Source organism: Triticum urartu, unplaced genomic scaffold, assembly GCF_003073215.2.
Source record: "Triticum urartu cultivar G1812 unplaced genomic scaffold, Tu2.1 TuUngrouped_contig_8906, whole genome shotgun sequence".
In the NCBI taxonomy this organism is placed as follows: domain Eukaryota; kingdom Viridiplantae; phylum Streptophyta; class Magnoliopsida; order Poales; family Poaceae; genus Triticum; species Triticum urartu.
Window position 1 is genome coordinate 2,742 of NW_024119901.1, and position 5,420 is coordinate 8,161.

The window sequence follows — 5,420 nt, forward strand, 5'->3', positions numbered from 1 at the left end:
TCCTGCCGCGGTTGCGCCCGGCTCCCCTATTTATGTACTCCTCTCTGTATTCTGTAACCACAACTGAACAATCAAGCATTTTACACCATCCATGCTCAGTTCCCTTCCATGTTGATCATGCAGAATTACGGATCCAGCTGTGGGTGCAAGTTGCTTTTCCCCTGCAGGATTGGGTGTACCGACTTGTGTAGTTGGTGTACAACAATCTGCTGTTATTGGGGCTTACCAGTTTGCAATGTTTTCCTTGCTCTCCTGTGGCAATATTGGCACTTAGAAGATGATGACCTAACTCGGATTCTCCTTGAGGACATCACAATGGATGATGCAAAATCGAGTTTCTGATGCTCCTTTGCCTAGTTTCTTCTCCTTCTGTGTGCTGCTACATTTCTATGTACTTGTATTTGGACCATCACATTTCCTGTTTCAGTGATTTGGTGCTAATTTTGTTTTAGGCTAATTTGGCTTGTATGGTTTTGCCTAAATTGGATGGTTGCTTGCAAATAACCTTGCACCCTTCGGACCGTCACACACCAGTTGATTTGTTTAGCTAGTCTTGTTTTTACTAACTTTGATTGGTCAGAAGTTCCTTATCCATTGAGCATTTTTCTTCAGATCTACCTTTATAGAAGCGAACACTTTTTCCCTACTTTTCTGCCTAACATGCTAAACTATCTTAAAAACCGTCTTGAGGCTTGATTTCGAATTGGTTCTCACGTTGCCTGAATTTTGTTATCAAACTTCAGCTTGAATATTGCAGCCTGATATGGGCGGATTATTAACATTGTGATTACGCATTTCTCTGCCGCTCACTAGCCTTGAGCGGTCACCCGCTCTATAGTGGCGTGATGGATCATAGGGCGAGACTGAGAAGGGAGATAAAAAGTGGGAGCGGGAAGAATGCGGCGGAGGGGGCCGAGCACGCCGGCATCAGACTTTGGGAGAGGAGGACCATGAGTAGCAAGTCAAAAGGAATGGAGGGGGCAAATCTTATTTGACGCATTGAGTGTGATAATGCCGGCATTTTGCAAAGACGGAGCGACGCTGGCGCTTGGGTGGGCTGGGACATTTTAGCTAGCGTAGAGACTACAGTAGTCAGGTTTTTGCGAATCATCCAGAAGGTTTTGTCTCGTTTTTTACCGGTTTGATCTTTTTCCAGCTTTTTCTTTACTGGTTCTTTCAGTTCTTTCGGTTGTTTTGTGTTCCGTTTTTATTTTTGAAAAATCTTCAGACATTTTCAAAATTGTTTGGAATTTTTTTAACGTTTTAATTATTTTAGACATGTTAAAAATACAATATATGTTTTGATATTCAAAAAATGTTTGGAATTTCAAATTTTGTTTGGATTTAAAAATGTTCAGAATTTCACAGAAATGCGATTTACAAAAAAATAAAACAAAAAATGTTCCTGGTTTTCACAATTAAAAAAATGCGTTTTTCATAGAATGTTTAAATTTTTGGGAAAAAAATTCAAAAAACTCACGTTTTTTAAAATGTTCTCATTTTTTGGAAATGTTCAGATTTTCTTAAATGTTTGTAACATTTTTAAGTGTGTACAACTTTTCAAAACAAGTTTTTAAAATAAAAGTCATGTTTTCTAGAAACCGACCAATAAACCGATCGCTATGAAAAAAATCTCGATGGTTTCGCTTGCTACGTTGGCTATATTCGCTTAATAGGCCCTATCAATGCCTATCTGTCAAGTACCGAGGACATATCTTACTAGCACCCCCTCAAAAAAATCTCTTAGTAGCAAGAAGAATTACTTTTTCGCCACGAGCTCCTCGAATGTCCAAACTTCACAAAATTTTGCACGGAGTTCGCACACACAAGCATCTTCCACCACAAAAAAAAAAATTGGAGTTTTTTAAAATTTCAAATCTCGGTACTGTTCATGCCCGGGCTCATCTGATCCCGGGCACCAAATCGCCACTCTCTACTACTATGCATTAATCTTCTGATCTATTAATTACTACTAATACTATGTATCATAGATTACCTTTGCCTGTATAAACTAGAGGTAACCCTCTTCTGTATGAACCACTATGTTGCAACTCAATTCTACCACCAAACCTTAAAACAAGAATACCTTATCAATTCATATGGTGCAGCATGCCGCCGCCTTAAAACAAGAATACCTTATCAATTCTTGTGGTGCAGCATGCCGCCGCGCACTAAACGCTAGTCGTCATTGATCCATATATCACATAACATACATAGCATAAAATACATACATGCTCCTAAAAAGGCAATTCATAATCTTGGATTAAGTGCCACCACAGGGATCCTGAAAGATAGGTAGTTCACAATCTCCTATTAGCAGCATTCATGTCAATGCCAAGCAATGTTGGTGACGATATTGATGCACCAGCTCTAGTTTTTAACCACTGAGGTATGTCACTATGCTCAGCGTTTCCTCTTAAGGCCGCACCGCGGGAGGAGGTACCCGATGACATCCTGCAAGGTCGCTTTCTTATTCTCCTTGTTGTTCCACAGCTCGGGCACTGGAGTTCGGCCGCTAGGGTTGTACTCATTCATCTCACGCAGAGCACCAACCACAAGCGCGTACGCCTCTTCGCCACACTTTTCTTTCAGTTCTCGCAGCTTCTCACCATCCTCGAGAAGAATTACCTAGCACCAATGCACACATCATTAGATCAGAATAAATGAGAGATACTGAGTCCATTCTGAAAGTGGGAGATGTTAACAAACAGCTTCAAAACTTACAACGACCTTGTGGCTGGGCTGGCTTGCAAATTATTCATACAAATAGGAATTGCATACCATGCAAATGTTGTCTGAACCTGAAATACTACTACTACGTACCACAGTACAACAAAACATGGCGAACAAAAACTGTTTATGCATTCTCAAAAAAGAAAAAAAGAAAAACTGTTTATGTGTGTTACAAGACGAAGACACTGGTATGCTTACCACAAGTTCAGAAGAAAACTCTTGTCGAGCTTTGAGCTCCAACCATCGATGTATTATGGGAAATTTCAAAAGCTAAGAGACGAGATGTGGGTGGAAAAGGTTTAAAACAAGGGTGGAAAAGGTTTAAAACAAGGGGATCCAAGTTCCCCCATGCTTTTTAATTTGGTGGCTGATGTGTTTTCTCGCATGTTAGCTAAAGCTGTTAATAATAATATCATATCTGGGATTGTTCCCCATATCATCCCTCAAGGACTCATATGCCTGCAATATGCTGATGATACAATTCTCTTTCTTAACCCTAAACCTGAATATGTTAGGAACTTGAAATGGCTACTTGCCTGCTTTGAAAACCTTTCTGGGTTAAAAATCAATTATGACAAATGTGAAGTAGTACCTATCAATATGAATGAGGATGATGCTAAACTCCTGTCTCAGATTTTCTGTTGTAAATTGGGGGATTTCCCTCTAAAATATCTTGGAGTTCCTCTTCACTACCTCAAATTGAGAAGAGAAGACATCCAATACATCATAGATAAGATCATCAAAAGGATATGTGGATGGAAGGGGAGACTACTTAGCTATGAAGCAAAACTAGTCCTCCTCAAGGCATGCATTGCCAGTATCCCCATGTACCTCATGTCAGTTATTAAGTTCCCCAAGTGGGCGATCAAGGCCATCACTTCTCAGATGGCTCACTTTTTCTGGGGGAATGTGGGGGATGAACATAAGTACCATCTTGCTAATTGGGGTTTGATCTCCCAGAAAAAAGACTTTGGTGGACTGGGGGTACCTAACCTGAGAGAATTCAACATGGCCTTACTAGCCTCTTGGGCTAAAAGGTATTTTATGGACAGTAACAAAAACTGGGTGAAGCTGATCGACCACAAATATAAAACAACTAAGCCAAATATACTGTGGTCTAGGCAGGGTGTGGGCTCTCCCTTCTGGAAAGGTGTCACCTGGGCCTTGAAGGGGGTTAGGCCCTTCTATAAATGGAAACTAGGGAATGGTAATAAAATAAGCTTTTGGGATGACGTTTGGGTGGGGGATTCTTCCCTCAAAACCCAATTCTGGGACGTGTATGAAATCTGCCAACAGCAATGCTGCGCAGTTTCTGAGGTATGGGACGGTTCTACTCTCAAACTTACCTTCAACAGATGTGTGGAGGCTGGGTTTTTTGGATAGATGGCATGAACTGATCCGAATCATCTCTGACATGCCAATAACTGACGAGACGGACCAACCCATTTGGAGATTGGAATCGTCGGGGTCTATTCAGTTAAGTCGTTTTATAACATGATTAATTGGGGGGGAGTGTCTACTCCCATTTGGAGAAAATTCTGGAAGATTGTTGTACCTCACAGATATTTAGTCTTTCTCAGGTTAGCTTTTCATAACAAAATTCTTACCAGGGATAACCTGAATAAGAGGAGAGAGGTGGAAAATCTAAAATGCTTATTTTGTAATGAGGATGAAACTGTCTGTCACCTGTTCTTTGAATGTGTGGTTGCTAAACAAGTTTGGAGTGATATATCTGACTCTTTTGAGTTTAGTATTCTAAATGACATGAATGAATTATCTTCCTTCTGGAATCTAAATAACAAAAAGTCTGTTACTAGTATTGCTTGTGTTGCTACCATTTGGAGCATTTGGACGATGCGTAATGACATGTGCTTTCAGGGCGTACAGTGGACAAGCACGCGTGCAATCTTGGCAAGGATCAGCTCGTCACTGCATCAATGGAAGGGGCTATGTGTGGGCGACCAATCAGTGCTGCTGAGAAGATGCATCCAACTCCTAGATCGGCGAAGAGGCGAGCTGCTCAGGATTGCATGGGAGTCGGCCTGAGAGCTTGCAAGAGAAAGATCGAAGAGGAGATGCTGAAGATTCACCCAGAGTGAAAAGAGATAAAAATAGCAGAGTGAAAAAGAGCTGGCAAATGTATCCGTCAGTTCCCCTGTCGTGGTAGATGTATGACCGTCTATGCACTTCCTCAGAACGCTGAATTTGTCTTTTGATTCCGGTGTCTCTGGTCCTGCCATTCAGGCAGGTCCCGAATGCTTGTAACGGTCTGCTGTGACTTGCTTTGCTTCGTTTATATAAAATGGAGCGGAGGGAAACCCCTTTCGATCAAAAAAAAGCTAAGAGACGAGATGTGTCCAACCCAAGCAAGAAGGAACTGAAAATGAACATATGATGAAAAAAACTTGCCACAGGGAATACCATTTGCTCTCGCTAATTTAGCTGACTAAGGAATATCATAAACTTGTTATTACCATGCGACAATGTGGCAAGTTTTTTATCAGTGGAAAGTTTGGTTGGATCAAATACAGCCCCATGAGCAAATACTAGATAAACTCTGTTCTAAGGACTGACGAATTACAGATAACTTAACTGGTATACAACTGACCTCAGCTTCAGAGAAAAGTGACAAAAGGAAGAAAGCAAATATCAAGTAAATACAAATCGCCATTTATTAAATTAGATGC

The 5,420-nt window shown here is 40.9% G+C and overlaps 1 non-coding gene across 1 annotated transcript; it reads left to right on the top strand.

Moving 5' to 3' along the window:
- The first annotated feature begins 271 nt into the window (after positions 1–271).
- Positions 272–346, top strand: LOC125532050. Its single transcript, XR_007293711.1, has one exon. It is a non-coding gene; the product is annotated as a small nucleolar RNA snoR60 (small nucleolar RNA).
- Positions 347–5,420: the final 5,074 nt, after the last annotated feature.